The following is a 17,286-nucleotide window of genomic DNA, read 5'->3' as shown; positions in this document are numbered from 1 at the left end:
CGAGACAGGTACGTATGCATGATTACAAAAGATTGATCATAATGTCCTCTTTTAGGTGTGAATATAAAAAAAAATAAGCTCGCGTTCGCATTATTTCACCAGTGAGATACAAATCCGTTTAATGGCACTGTCCCTAAAATGTCTCTATTAGGTCAGTATACCTGGCAACTGGGCGCGCTTCGCGCGCTCACTAAGTGACTCAAATTTTGGCTGGTGCCCCCCCCCCCAAATGCCGTGACCCATGCACGGTACACCACTGTTTATGGAGCCTCCGAACCTGTCATATCGTCTTTCTAAATGACGTTGTCGCATCACGTGGGTAGACTATGACATCCAAAAGTTCCTAGAAATTTTTAAAATATAATCTTACGTAATCAATCATAGAGGTTGAAATTACATCACAAAACAAGTGGGTTGATGCATTCAGTGATAATTGTAATACAAAGAAGCTATAAAAACTGTTGGTAAAACGCCACAAAACCATTCATTTTGAAATAGTAAAGATTCCACCACGTTAGGCCATCCATAACTGAACTCGTGTTGTTTTCAGACCCCTATTAACAGTTGGATAAATATATCCAGGCGCGGATCCAGGAGGGGGCCGAGCCAGCCCCGCCCCCCCCCCCCTATTTTTTGACAACCTGCAGAAAAAAGTGTACTCTTTACCTTGATAGAAACTACGAAAAACGGGAAGAAAAGTAAGAAAGAGGTATTTTACCCATGATGTGTAATTTACAGCCTCGTAACGACCGGCCCGACCCCGAAAGGAAACCAATAAAATGAGGTGAGGGGAAGAATTGGAAATAGACTTATATACAAATATACTTCGCGCTCGCATTGCCTGTGTAATTAATCCCATTCAAGAGGGTTAAATGACACTAATATATAACCAATATATATACAATATGCAATATATCCAGTTCTGATATCAATTTGCACACAATTTTTTAGCTTGCACATCAAGCTTTCATTATTTTGTTTGATTTACACAAATTGTTAATGTGTATCAAAATGCTCAGCTCGCGCTGCGCGCTCGCATTGTTTGATTTGTGAGAAACCTATGCTTTTTAGAAATTCTTACCAAAATTTGTCAAAATGCTCCTTTATCATGTCTGTATATCAAAAAATTAAGCTCATTCTTCGCGCTCGCATTTAATTGTTTGAGACACACAGCTTGTTTATTTAAATAAAAACGCGCTTAGACTGTTCATTTTTTTCAGGTCGGAATATCAGAAATTTTGAACTCGCGCTTCGCACTCTCATTATTTAATTGGTGATACTTGTATCCTCTTCATTAATCACTATAAACAGTCCTAATTGAGTCACTTTTCACGTTACTATATGATAAAATTTAGGCTCGCGCTCGCATTGTTTAGTTGGATACTTATCTTTGTTCATGATTATAAAAACTGCTCTGAATGTTCAGTTCTAAGGACATAAAATATCAAAGATTTTTAGCTCGCGCTTCGCGCTCGCATTATATATTAAGACCACATGAGATACCTTACATTGTTTATAGCAATAAAATCTAATATATACTTAAAACTTCAGTGTTTAGTTAGGACTAACCCCTGAAAAACCAACCAAAAAATAAGCCAGATTGTAGCGGCCAATCGAGAAAAATGTTGATCAAAATATTTTTCGGCCCCCCCCCCCTATTGGCGAAAGCTGGATCCGCCCACGCTATCTCTAATTTATGCATATTATTTTGTCAAGTATGTTTCGGTATCAATTATCAAAAATGTTTCCTTGAACTATATTTTGATGACGTTTGGGAATTTTTGGATAACAGATCTTATATCAAAATAAGCAAATATGGCACCAATCCAGCATTATATAGGCACCAATCCTGCAAGATTTTCAATTTCAGCCCTTCATAATGATGTAAAATTTTTGACATATTACAGGATAACAAATCTTCCATAAAAAGAAGAAAATATGGCACCTATTCAGCAATATATAGGCACCATACTTGTCAGTTTTGCTTTCAGCCCTTCACAAAAATGGTAGCTTTAGAAATATTACTGGATAACAGATCTTATATCGAAATAAGCAAATATGGCACCAATCCAGCATTATATAGGCACCAATCCTGCAAATTTACATTTTCAGCCCTTTACAATAATGTAACATTTTGAAATATTACAGGATAACTGATCTTATATCAAAATAAGCAAATATGGCACCGATCCAGCATTATATAGGCACCAATCCTGCAAATTTTCATTTTCAGCCCTTTACAATTATGTAATTAAAATTTTGAAATATTACAGGATAACAGATATTATATCAAAATATGCAAATATAGCACCAATCTAGCAATAAATAGGCACCAAGCCTGTCAATTTTCACTTTCGGCCCTTCACAATAATGCTGGCTTTGGAGATAGGGGCTATTTCTAGATAGCAGATCTTACATAAACAAGTGGAATGCCTCTGGCCGTCTCACCTGCATCACGCGGTTCAATATAGCAGCAGTGCTGACTTTGAATACTACTCTAACTCGCACAAGATGTTCAGTGATACATGGTTACTCTTATGTCCACTTTTTTATGAACTAGACCAATAAACTTACAGAGATATGATGGTTATTCAACAAAAAACCCCAACATGGCCAAAGTTCAATGACCTTACATGACCTTTGACCTTGATCATGTGACCTGAAACTCTAACAGGATATTCAGTGATACCTGATTACTCTTATGTACAAGTTTCATGAATCAGATCCATAAACTTTCAAAGTTATGATGGTAATTCAACAGATACACCCAATTCGGCCAAAGTTCATTGACCTTTGACCTTGTTCATGTGACCTGAAACGCGCACAGGATGTTCAGTGATACTTGATTACTCTAATGTCTAAGTTTAATGAACTAGACCAATAAACTTTCAAAGTTATGATGGTAATTCAACAGATACCCCCGATTCGGCAAAAGTTCATTGACCCTAAATGACCTTTGACCTTAATCATGAGACCTGAAACTTGCACATTTTTCTAGTGATGCTTGATTACTATTGTGTCCAAGTTTCATGAATCAGATCCATAAACTTTCAAAGTTATGATGGGAATTCAACAGATATCCCCAATTCGGCCAAAGTTCATTGACCCTAAATGACCTTTGACCTTGGTCATGTGACGTGAAACTCATGTAGGATGTTCAGTGATACTTGATTAACCTAATGTCCAAGTTTCATGAACTAGGTCCATATATTTTCTAAGTTATGATGACATTTCAAAAACTTAACCTCAGGTTAAGATTTCGATGTTGATTCCTCCAACATGGTCTAAGTTCATCGACCCTAAATGACCTTTGACCTTGGTCATGTGACATGAAACTCTAATAGGATGTTCAGTAATACTTGATTAACCTTATGGCCAAGTTTTATTAACTAGGTCCATATACTTTCTAAGTTATGACGTCATTTCAAAAACTTAACCTCAGGTTAAGATTTGATGTTGACGCCGCCGCCGCCGTCGCCGCCGCCGCCGTCGGAAAAGCGGCGCCTATAGTCTCACTTTGCTTCGCAGGTGAGACAAAAAAAAAGAAAGTATTGCACCTATTCAGCAATATATAGGCACCAAGCCTGTCAATTTCCATTTTTCAGACCTTCAAAATAATGTAAAATTTGGAAATATTACAAGATAACAGATCTTATATCAAAATAAGCAAATATGGCACCAATCCAGCATTATATAGGCACCAATCCTGCAAATTTTCATTTTCAGCCCTTCATAATAATGTAAAGTTTTGAAATATTACAGGATAACAAATCTTCCATAAAAAGAAGAAAATATGGCACCTATTCAGCAATATATAGGCACCAAACTTGTCAGTTTTGCTTTCAGCTCTTCACTTGACGGAGGGGTATTTTCCATATGGACATACAGTGGCATGGGGGGCACATGCCCCACCCCCCCCCCCCCCCATCGGCTGACACAAAAAAACGGGGAAAAGGAGAAATGAGGGAAAAAGGAAGAGAAACGTAGTGGGAAAGAAGAAAATATTATTCAATATAATGTTATATCATAATTATGTTATGTTACATTACATAAGAAACATTTTTATCATAAATTTATGAAACATAGTTTGCCCAGGGCCTACGTCTTCATTGTTCCTGGTGCTCGCATTGTCTGTTTAACGAGATATATAACATCCCGTTTTCAAGTCAATATAAACCAAATTTATTTCCTAGCACTTGAGTTATCATTTTTTTGTGTAGTGACATATGCTTCTTTTACATGAATCATAAAGTGATTGCCCCATGTTAAGGTCTTCGTACATATGAAACATTTCCTGTCCGAGATTACGTTCGCATTAGTGGATTGGTGAGATATGTCTACTCTTCATGAATTCCTAAAATCAGTCCTTAAAATGTCCCTTCTTCTGATCGGAATATCAAAAATTGTCAGCTCGCGCTTCGCGCTCGTATCATTTGGTTAATGAAATACGTATGGTCCTAGTTAATTCATACAAAGAAACCTTAGAATGCCACACTTCAGGTCTGAATTATCTAAATTTTCAGCTCGCGCTTCGCGCTCGCAATATTTGATTCGTGAGATGCGTATGATAATCATGAGTGCAATGACTACTAAATGTGTTCATGTGTTCAGATGTAATTCTGATAAAATCAGCAAGCACTTGGCACTCGCATTAGATGACTATGGTGAGATATGCATACTCATAATGGATTCCTAAAATATATTCCTTAAAATCTCGCTGTTTGGGGTCAAAATATACGAAAATTTCAGCTCGCATTGTTTAGCAAGACAGGTACCTATCATGATTACACAAATTTGATTATAATGTCCATTTTTAGGTGTGAATATAAAAAAAATTCAGCTCGCGCTTCGCGCGCTCACTCAGTGATTAAGATTTTTTGCTGGTGCCCCCACAATGCCGTGACCCACGGTACGCCACTGTGGACATTTCAATGACAAAAAATGCCAAAATATTTCAGCCATTCCCCCCCCCCCCCTTCAACACGGATTTACGCCAGTGGTAGTAGTAACTGCCTTGCCGGCCAAGCTTTGGCAAAGCATACAGACACCGGCTCCGTATACGCTGGGCATGCGCTGGGGTGGTCTGGGCACATAGAGATGTATGTCAATATACATCTCTATATCTGGGCAGTAAAAAGCGCGCGCTCGAAAGATTGTGTGCGCGCACATCGAGGAAGCTAATGAATATTCATGATTAGCTGCAGGATTGGTACCTATTTAGTGCTTACCAATCGGGTAATGGCGAACGGTAGCGAGCGTACCGGTACCGCACAGTGCAAAGCGGTACCGGTACCGTACCGGTGGTACAGGCTGCCCTGTACTGTGCGATGATGACGTAAACAGTTATGAGATAGATCTAACATATTTAAATTTCACAGACCCCGGCACATATACGGTACCAATTTATGTTGTTCTTTTACCCCCCCCCCCAAAAAAAAAAAAAAAAAACGGTAGCAAATAAAGAAATCAACTTAGATCACAAAAAATTAACTGTATTCATAAAAGTTGCAAGGGACGTAATCGAGGTAGACTTAATAATAACACGTGTTTGTTATTTAGTATATTAGCCCGTTATATAGTCTAGTACAACTTTGAACTAAGGGGGAATTGGAATTGCCCAAAATACTGTCGGCAAATTATTGACCCAAAATTTAGTGACGCCAACTTTATCTCAAACTTAGGAGGCGTCAATTTCAATGCACGTTAAACATGTCATTTTCCCTTTTTCAGGTTTGCTAATTATTCGATTTTATTTTGCAGCTTAATCCTATTCTGTATAATACATCCGTCTCCTGTCGATCAAGATAATGATCTGTAGACTAGTCATTCGTGCAAATTTAAGATTCATGACTATGCATAATGGCGAATCCGTGCCCCTTTGAAACCTAAAAAAAACGAGGGAAAGGGAAAGGCGAGAAAAGTAAAGGAATGGGGAACAAGAGAGAAAGAAAGAGAAGGAAAAAGGAAGTGGGAAAAGAAAGGGAAGGAGAAGAGAGAGATCAGGAAAAGGAAAGGAATGGGTTGCTAGGAATAAAAAGGAAATGGAAAGAAAGAGATCGAGAAAGAGAACGTAACAAAATAACAGAGCTGAAGAAAAAAATGGAAGAGTGCAGGACTAAAATCTCGTTGTGTGCGGGCATGCATGCAAGGATCCGATGACCGGGTAATAATAATGACAATGTAACAAAGTGTACGAAGCGCTATATAAATGTAATTATTATCATCATGAATCGCCTCTTGTTTGGATAGGCCTATTGTGAAAGGATACGAATAGATATTTAGGCGAACCTAGCTGGGGTCCGCGTGCTAAGCGTCGCCCTTATGTTTGCGGTATAAGAGGGTGGGGCAGAAGAGAAAAGAATAAGCAACGGAGTGATAAGAAGAAACAATCAAAGGGACAAAGGTGGAGAAAATGAGAGGGGAAATTGAGAGATGGCAAACCTTTCAGAACACTAGATAAAACAAACAAAACAAAAACACTCCCACTCACATTGTCGTTTAATGAGATATAGGAGAGAGTGGGGGAGGGGAGAGTGGGGCGAGTCCGCCCCCCCCCCCTTTCACGCCCTTCTAGAATCGTACATGTAATTTTTTAACAGGAAGGTAGTGCTTCAAGATGTAAAAAGTTCTAGGTAATATCCACCTATAGTACCTTATTTTCGATGACATGTACGGTTTTGGCAAAAAATGGACCGTAAAGAAAATTTTCCCTGCAGGCCAGCCTGCCCCACCCTGGCCGGTTAGGCGGGGCGAGTTCGCCCATAGGGAAAAACATTGTTTATGAAATAAAATGGTGTGTTCAAAGCATAGGCGGCGGAAGTAGGGGGGACGGGGGACGCGTTCCCCCCCCCCCCTAAATTGTGATAGGGGGACGATCCCCCCTAAATCTTTAGTTGATAAAGCTTTTTTTTTTGCTTGTCAAATTTTTGGCGTCCGCCGCCAATGTTTTTTTTTGTAGGCCTATGGGTCTGTAGATAAAAGTATGGCGGACTTGCCCCGTCACACTGAAATGGGCGAACTATAGCCCGGCCCGGGCAGCCATTTTCTTTTCACTTCTTTTTGTTTTTGCAAAATGTACAACATATTTAGAAGTATCAAAGGGATACTTCAGTAAGGAAATATCACACCTTTCTAACTAAAAAAAATATTAAAACTGCATTCATGAGTGTCTATATAAAATGAGAAATTTGATTTTTTATAAAATGGCCTCGACGAGTCGCCGTAATTTTCTGGAACTTCGAGCAGATGACCTCTCACTTATATGTTGCTACATTGGGCAGGTTAACATAACATCATCAACAAAACCAACATCCAGTCCCAGCTAACTATAGCCCCGCCCTCCCCTGTAGGGGAAAGTGGGGGTAATGCCGGACACAAATCCCGGACAACGCAGTTGCATCTAAACTGATAACAGTGCCGCTACTCCAGTACCACGAGGCATTAGAGCATCAAGCTGTACGCTGTGTATGTTGATACTAGCGCTGTAGCCCCCGTCTTCTTTTCGAAAAACTTGAAAAACAGGTATCATTTTCGACTTTTTATCGTTAATGTGTGTAAATGAATGAAGGATGATTACGTAACAAACGTCAGATCTGGGGTATATGTCAAAATTTCATTTGATTTCTTTGTTGCATTAATGTACAAAGTGATGTTATTTATTGATTTTATTGATTTTGAATTTCTTATTTATTTCTTTTTATCTTGTACATTTTGTTTTGTACATGTTTGTTATGGGATCTGTCAAGGTATTGATTATCAATGGCAGAAAATAATCAGTTTCAATGATTTAATTATGTAATCACTTTTTACATTTGTTATTCGTATATATATCCATTTGCATAAACAGATGCACCCACTCCCACATCCAAATCTGCATACAAAGGTAAATTCCTGCAGGGAGTGCCTTCCCATTCAAAAGCACACTGCTGGTGATCCAACGAATTTCAGGAACCTATCTGTTTTCAATCGATTGTCACTATTAATTGCTTGAATTTTTATTATAAGGGCAGGTCCAAGCTATTGTCCCCTCTGAATCCAAAATTAAATCTTTGCCTAAATCTACCATAAATCTACCATATTGTATGTCATTTTAAAGCTAAAATAATAATGTAATTAGAATTACATATATATCCTATGGTGTGTCCCGTACGTCACACATTTGTCCCATATACGTCACAATAAAGCTTAATTAGCTGATATAAGTAAACATGAAATTAATTCAGTAAATTCATTTTAATTTTTGGATGTATAGTAATATAAATTAGAACTCTTAAAAGTGTGAAGAAAACTGTTCAACTTTTTCTTAATTAGAATCTAAAAAAACATATGCTACATTGTGACGTACGGGACACTGCCTGTTGGACAACCGATAATTAACTTAATTAGTAAATTTTCAAAATCATTTTTTTCTCAAATGTTTGCATGAACTTAGCACAAGTCCCCACAGAAATATTTTCAAATATATAATTTGCATTATCTGCAGATCAAAAAATGTGATGTCCCGTACGTCACGCTAATTAATAATTTCTTGGAATCGTGACCTTGGCATTCATTAACTTTGCATTTTCAGAAGGAAAAAAAATATAGGGCAAAAAACTTCAGAGTATAAGCTTTAAAATGACATACAATATGGTAGATTTAGGCAAAGATTTAATTTTGGATTCAGAAGGGACAATAGCTTGGACCTGCCCTTATAATAAAAAATCAAGCAATTAATAGTGACACTCGCTTGAAAACAGATAGGTTCCTGAAATTCGTTTGATCTCCACCAGGCACTCCCTGCAGGAATTTACCTATGTATGCAGATTTGGGTGTGGGAGTGGGTGCATCTGTTTATGCAAATGGATATATATACGAATAACAAATGTAAAAAGTGATTACATAATTAAATAATTGAAACTGATTACTTTCTGCCATTGATAATCAATACCTTGACAGATCCCATAACAAACATGTACAAAACAAAATAAAAAGAAATAAATAAGAAATTCAAAATCAATAAAATACTGTGATGGGTTCCCTCCCGTCACTCTCTCTTTTCTCTCTTCTATTACCTCATTAGACGGGACCCAGATCAGTTAATTGTGTCATTCACTCACGTGGTCAGCTTCCAATACCAAATCTCTCCCAAAACACATCCACAACCACCGCATATAAAATTATACTTGAAATCAATCTTGAAGTTACAGAACTTTATTTCCGGGTAACTTACCCTTATACTTATACTAATACAAAACACTGTGTCACACGAGCGGCACCTCGAGATCATTTGCAGCGCCCGGCACGTACGTCCTCTCGCAAGGCCTCATAAACCGCAACTAACCATTTTCAATGAACCGAAGGACATACGTGCCGTGCGCTGCAGCCGTCTCGCCACGTGCACGCACGTTTACAATAAACTGACTTCGTTACACAGCACCCACCCAAGATTGGTCAGTCTCCTGGCTGACATGCAAGTTTTTTTTTTTTTTGTAAAAATCGTTTTGCCTCACTTCGAAATTAAAATCTGAATGACAGGGAATAACACTTGACCCCTATGCCTTTAACGTGTGAACAAATAAAAAAAAACTTTGATTTAGGTCTAGCTAAAATGTCTGGGTTTTTTTTAAGAAGCAATTTCCATTTCATCATAAATGATTATTTTGTTTTTCTTTCTCTTCAAAATCCGTAAAATCTCGGATTTCATCCTTTTAATTTTTAAGAAAACTTGTGTTATAAAAAGAAATGTTCCTTTTCAAGTACAATCTCAAAAATAATGTCCTCCGTTTTCCATGAACTTTTCGGGGCTTTGTTGAGGTCCAACAAAGCGAATCAGAAACGTAAAATTTAGCTTAAAAGTTTTTGAATAAAAGAGGGTCCTAATAGCAGTCTTTCATCAGGAATCCGGCTTCGAGGTCCACCTCATACGCTGTGACGACCTCTTCCTGGTGCATGAGCTCGCCGTCAAGGAATGTTTCCCTCTTTACTGTTTGGCTTATTTTCTTTACTTTGCCTACACATGTGGCCTCCAACTCTTTGTCTGTTAACGGGGTCCCTACTTTCGCGGCATCGTCCACTCCGTGTATCTTTGTGGTTCCTTTAGCATGTTTAGTTTGGTCTGCAGATTCCTTGTGATTTTGGTGCACTGTCACTTGATAACGCCGTTCCTTGCTCTCCTGGTACACCTTTCCTTCCTTCCCGAAACATGTCGTGGAACTGTATTCGCCGCACACATTCACAGTTTTCCCCTCGAGAACTCTCTCTACTTCTAAATTCCCGATGTCTCGCCCTATCCGCACTCGTCTGATATCATTGGTAACTGGGACGTCATCCTTCGCTTGAACCAATGTCCCCTCTGATTCTTCTGCGTCCTCACATGTGCTGTCGGCCGGTCTTGCCTCTGATTCTTCTGCATCCTCGGATGTGCTGTCTGCCTGTCTTCTTTCTGAGGCCTGAAGAGCCCACATCCCTCTTGCTTTTCTTTTTAAGGGCTTTCTATTCTCTCTCTCCACTTCGTTACGGGTCGTTGGTGATACGTCAATCACCAGATGATCGCCGAAATCATCTTCCCTTTCACTTCCTCTCTTACCAGAGGATCGTTCTTTACTTAGCCTTCTTTCTGAACCTCTCCCTCTTTTGCAGTCGATCTGGTTCCTATTTTGTTGATCACATTGTGGGCGATTTCTGCTTGCAGTACTCCGTGGTGACCTACTTCTTTCCCTTGTATGTATTTGGACACGTTTGGGCAATCTTTCCTCCAGCTGGTACCTCGATGACCGTGGCCTTCTTTGGGGAGAGCGGCTTGCCCGTGGACTCCTATGGGGAGAGCGGCTTGCCCGGGGGCTTCTCCTCCTAGGGCTTCTCCTGTGCTTTCTCTCATGGGCCCGTAGATTATCCAGTCTCCCAAAGGTCTTTCCACATTCCTCACATTCGTACCTTCGCGGATGCCCATGTTGATCGTCTTTAATGACGGAAGAACCGGTTGCAGGTGTAGCATTTGAAGCTTCCTTCAGTTCCCATCTTGATTATGTCTGTATCGTAAAAATAAAATGAAGAAACAAAATAAAGCAGGTTAATCCCGACAGCCAAAACACTTTATTCATTGTTACTGTGGAATCACACACTCGCATCCATCTACTGCAATTACATTCCTAAAATATATCGTTTCGGAGCGACCCTCTGTCTTATGGGATATTGTTTTCGAGGAGGTGCTGTGGGTTTCGAACATCTAGGATTTGTACGTGGAGCAGGTGAGGGGTTTGATTTGTTTTGATTTGGTTTGATTTGTTCGTGGAGCTGGTGTAGGTTTCAATCTTCCTTGCTGTGTTCATGGAGCTGGTGTGGGTTTCAAACTTCCTTTATTTGTTCGCGGTGCAGGTGTGGGTATCAACCTTCTTGGGGAAGGAACTGGGGTGTCTACTACTCTACTTGAAGTGTCCGAAGTAGGTGTGGCACCTCCCTCTGCTACCATTCTTCGGGAAGGAATTGGGTCGCCTATTCCTAGATCTTCATCACTAATGTTCATGTTGTCCTGACCAGAGATTTCTTCTTCTAGAGTGGAGTCTATTACTCTGCTAGTTTCTTCCAAATCGGTTTGTGGCTCTGTGATCCACGCTTTAAGGGTTCCTCCTTGGTAGAGTTTTAGCCGATCGCAATGAATCACTATCATTTTTCCACGTGGTTTCCTTTGGATTCTGTAGATGACATCAGACAGTTTATGAGTAATGAGGTAGGGTCCTTTCCATCTTCGCTGTAATTTTGGACTTAGCCCTTTAGTCTTTGCGGGATTGAAGTACCAAACAAATTTTCCTACTTGTAGGTTGTCTTTCTTGGTTTTCCTGTCATAAACTTGCTTCTGATGCCTCGCTGCTTGAGCTAACTTCAGTCGAGCTTGCTCATGGGCCGACCTCATTCTTTCTCTAAGCGCGAGCGCATAGTCTGTTGTCTGCTCATCATCCTCTTCCGTGTCACTTGTAGATTCCATAGTAAGATCAATGGGCAATTGAACCTCACGTCCCAGCATTAGCATATTCGGGGTCTCTCCTGTTGATTCTTGGACTGCTCAACGATAAGCAAACAATGCTATGTGAACTTTTTCGTCCCAGTCCCGTTGTCTTCTGATCGGATCTATCATCATGGAGACCATGGTAATTAGTGTCCCTTTGAATCGTTCGACGAATCCATCCGACTTCGGATTGTACGGTGTTGTTCGCTTTTTTCTATTCCCAGAATTGAACACATTTCTGAAAAAACTTGGGACTCAAAACTACGACCCTGATCCGAGTGCAAAACCTTTGGTACTCCGAATCTGCAAACGAATTCATTTACAAATTTATCCGCAATGGTTTTTGCCGTCTGATCTCTTATGGGGTATGCCTCCATCCATTTGCTAAAGTAGTCTCCGACTACTAGCAAATACTTGTTGCCTTTCTCCGATTCAGGTAAGGGCCCAACTACGTCCAAAGCGACCCTTTCCATTGGATTGCCTACTGGTTTTTGTTGAAGCGGAGCTCGTCTTGTCTTGGTAGGTCGTTTCTTGCTTGCACAAACATCACACATACACACTATAGACCTAATGTCGGGATCCATGCATGGCCAATAATATCGCGTGCGGACCTTCGCGATAGTCTTGTTCGTTCCCAAGTGCCCTCCTGTGGTATTCCCATGAAGTTCCTGGACAACTTTCTTCCGACACTTTTGCGGGAGAACAATTTTGAATTTGACTTCCTCTCCGTTATCTGACTCCCGACGACGACATAGAACGTTTTGTCTCACTTCAAGTTGATCCCATATCCGCCAGAGAGACTTCTTTGCATGAGGTTTGGCTTCCACTTTCGACAAATCTGGTCGGAGTCCACCTCCCTTCTTAGCTTCAATGATCCACTTCATGCTTTCGTCTTCACATTGCATCTTACTCATATCTGTAGCAGTGATCGAGGGCTCAATTGTTACAGCATTGACGTTGTGCTCCTTTTCCTCCTTAGCTGATGCCCCCTGATGTAGTTCTTCATCGTCTACGACTTCGCCTTGGCGAGCAAGCTCTTGTCGTTCACAATGGGAACATGAACCACAAGGCCTCCGGGAAAGACTGTCAGCATTGGTATGAGAGCGACCCGCTCGATGCACAATCACTAGGTTATATTCTGCTATAACTTGTAACCATCTAGCGATCTGTCCTTGAGGTTCTTTGAAGTTCAAAAGCCAACGTAGGGCACCATGATCAGTTCTAACTGTGACTTTCCTTCCGTAGAGATACTATCGAAATTTCTTGAGAAATGTAACTACTGCTAAGAGTTCTCTTCTTGTTATGCAACAGTTTTTCTCTGCCTTCGAAAGTGTCCTACTAGCAAAAGCCACTACCCTCTCTTCTCCATCGATTTCTTGTGATAGAACAGCGCCAATACCCATATTGCTTGCATCTGTATCTAGGATAAAGTCCTTTTCGGGATCCGGATATGATAAAATGGGTGATGACTGAAGACGAGACTTCAGTTCCTGGAACGCTAGGTCACATTCGGATGTCCATACAAAGTCCCTTGACTTTTGCGTCAATTTGTGCAGTGGACGGGCAATATTGGCGAAACCTTTAACGAATCTTCGGTAATAGGAGGCAATTCTAAAAAACTCTGTACCTGCTTTACATTCGTAGGCTTTGGCCAATCTGCTATTGCTCTCGCCTTCTCCGGATCAGTGGACACACCATCTGATGACACAATATGCCCAAGATAGAGCACACTTCGCCTGAAAAGAGTACACTTCCGTGGCTTTAGTTTCAAACCGGCTTCTCTCAGTCGACTAAAGACTATACATCCAGTCGTTCCAATTCTTCGGCCACTGTATTTGCGAATACAATGATGTCATCAAGATACACCACCAAGATTTTCCAGTGAAGGCCATTAAGGACTCGTTCCATCAACCTTTCATAGGTCGACGGAGAGTTGCAAAGCCCAAAGGGCATTACTCGCCAACTGTACAGACCTTCAAGGACAAAAATGCCGACTTCTCCCTTGCCTTCTTCTTCCAATTCAACTTGCCAGTAACCTGACGCAAGATCGAGCGTTGAAAACCATTTTGATCCATTCAGTGTGTCCAGAGAGTCATCAATCCGGGGAATAGGGTAAGCGTCCTTGATTGTCACGTGATTGAGTTTCCGATAATCGACTCAAAACTGCTTAGTCCCATCTTTTTTCCTAACAAGGACGACGTTTGATGCCCAAGGACTTCCAGACGGATCAATCACTCCTCTTTCCAACATGGATTCTATTTGACTGTCGATTTCTTGTTGCTCTGCTGCTGGAAATCGCCGTGGCCTTTGTCTTATAGGTTGTGTGTCTCCAGGGTTGATTTTGTGTTTTACAAGGTTCGTTCGTCCAATATCTGTGTCTGATTTGGCAAACACATCCTGATTCTTGATCAATAAGTTGGCGACCATTTCGTGATGACTCTCGTCTACATCAAGTTTACTTCTCTTAAACAGGTCTTGAAGATGATCTGGTACGATTCCTCCACCAGTGCCTACTGTACACTTTGAAGGCATGTTGTCTATCTCGATCTCATTTACGGGTGTAAAGTAACCTGCCATAGTTCCTTCCTTAATCACTGCATCTTCTTTACCTGGGTTAAAGAATCTCAGGGGTACCAAATTTTAATTTACGTCTGCTAACACACGAGCAACCAAAATGCCTTTCTGCCCAACCTCACAACTATCCGATGTTTCTATTATTCCAACGCCTTGTGCTTCATTCACTCGTCCCCTCACCAACACCTCTTGGCCAGGGCTTACTCTTGTGGTTTTCTCGACCGTCACTCTCCTGCATAGTTTCCTGCCTTGATTATTCATTAATTTTATGTTCTCCCCATTTAAGGACAATTCCATTCTTCGCAGGTATAAATCTGCATTAGTTGCGAGCAGAAAGTCCATGCCGAGTATCCCATCTATGCTGCCTATGTTTGCAAACATTACCTCGATACTACAAACACTTTTCCCAACGCGCAACTCTACCGTGGAACTTTCCAAAATTTCCATGGGACTGCCGTCAGCATTTCTTACTTTTCAATCAAAGCTTTTCAGCGTTGGTCTCTTTTCACTTGGAAGTTTGTGGTATACTGTGGAGGACAAAATTGTGTCGGTCGCTCCTGAGTCCACCAAAAGTGAAGTTTTTATCCCTCTTATCTCAACATCTACATACAGACCATTTTGTCCGTCTCTTATGCTAGATGGAGAAGTGAAATCTTTGTCAGAATTATTAATATGTGCCTTTCTATCTAGATTTGCTAAGTTGTTAGGCCTTTCTTTCCTATAAGCCTTCTCTCGGCAAGCAGAGTCAGCTGCTATTCGTTTCCCGACTAATTGCATTGACGCCCAATGGCGACAATCATTGACGCCCAATGGCGACAATGCATTGTTCTTGTTCCATATTCCTATTCCGTAATCTTCTTCTTCTTTGCATTGACGCCCAATGGCGACAATGCATTGTTCTTGTTCCATATTCCTATTCCGTAATCTTCTTCTTCTTTGCATTGACGCCCAATGGCGACAATGCATTGTTCTTGTTCCATATTCCTATTCCGTAATCTTCTTCTTCTTCTTCTTCTTCCACCAAAATCCCATTTGTTTAACACATGGTTTTGTTAGCTCTACCCTGACTCCGTCCCTCATCCAAATTCATCCAAATTTGGTAGACATGTTGTCCAGCATCCTTAGTTGTGCCTCTCGTCTTCCATTTTCCAAAATCACTCATGCATGACCATCCAGGCGCCATTTTGTCAATTTCAAGTCCATTTGCATACCATTCTTCATTCTTTCATATCTCAGTCATCCTGCGTGCTACAGACTTCTAACAAATTGCTATAGATAGTCCAAGAGTTGCTCCATCATCTGCGACGTATAACTTGACCTTCAAAATGCCATCTTCATGCCTTAAATTCAAATCCGAAATAGCCTTCCTTCAAAAACTTCATATTTATTGAAATGTAATGTCTAAAAGTCGTAAAATGGCCGTAACTTTTGTGTTTTTATTCATTTTGCGCTCATTCTTTTAGAAATTGATCACGGTATCATAACATACATGCTACTAAGTTTTCACGCATCATTGATCTTCCGTCATTGAAATAGCGCCCTCTAAAGTTTCAAAAACGCTTACCTTTGAATGCCCCTCATTGCGTCATGCATGGCCAAACCCGTACCCTTTCTTGGATTTAGGGTCTTCAAGATATGCCCTTTCATGCCATTTAAAAAAATATATACCTTACAACTGACGAAATATCTCAAAAATGCTCCCGAAAATCAGCAAAATACCCAAAAATGCACTTTACTGCCAGCACAACTTCAACTTGCTCTTATTTCCTTATTATTGAAGCTTATTCTTTTTAACTTGGCAGATATGAGTATTGATATATACTTAAACAGTTCGTTAATGTTTTGTAACAGAAACTAACAAATTGCTGACGTCAGCTTAAAATTATTGTGCAAAACCTTCATTTTTAATGTCTTTCTTTATATGGCATTTACTTCCGGTCTATTGCCTCCACACAAATAAAAGTGGTATCAATGTCACCGCATTGGAATACTCTTTCCAGTGATACCAAATACGACATAGGTTACAACAGAAAATTTCAAGATAAGTCAATCTGAACACATGGTATACTGCTCACAATGCACACATTTTCAACAACCACGTATGGGCCGCCAAATGGTCTAAAAAATTTTACTCGAGAATGTAACTTCCTATGGACAGCAAAATGTGCTAATATCCAATTTGATTAACATGTAATATTTGTTAGTCCTCCCCTGCCACCGTTCCTCATCAAAATTCATTCTAATTTGGCAGACATGTTATCCATAATTAGTGACCATAACTTTAGAAATAGCGCCCTCTCTTGCAAAGTCTTAAAATAGTTGAATTGCCATAACTTCCTTTGAATTTATTTTTGTCTCATATTTTCAGGGTTTGCCAATTGTATCATTTCACATAATCTAACTGTGTTTTACGCATCAGTGACCATTCCTTTAAGAAATAGCGCCCTCTAATATTTTGAGAATGTATATCATCTACAGTTTTCTTTCTATCTCCTTCTGTTTCTTGCCCTCTATTAAATCAGAGGCGTCAATGCATGCACATCGTTCTGAAACGATTGCAGTTCTAGTTGCATTGACGCCCAATGGCGACAATGCATTGTTCTTGTTCCATATTCCTATTCCGTAATCTTCTTCTTCTTCTTCTTCTTCTTCTTCTTCTTCTTCTTCTTCCACCAAAATCCCATTTGTTTAACACATGGTTTTGTTAGCTCTACCCTGACTCCGTCCTT

This window comes from Lytechinus variegatus, chromosome 11 (assembly GCF_018143015.1).
Source record: "Lytechinus variegatus isolate NC3 chromosome 11, Lvar_3.0, whole genome shotgun sequence".
In the NCBI taxonomy this organism is placed as follows: Eukaryota; Metazoa; Echinodermata; class Echinoidea; order Temnopleuroida; family Toxopneustidae; genus Lytechinus; species Lytechinus variegatus.
The sequence above is the reverse complement of the archived record's forward strand: the minus strand, read 5'-3'. Positions refer to the sequence as shown.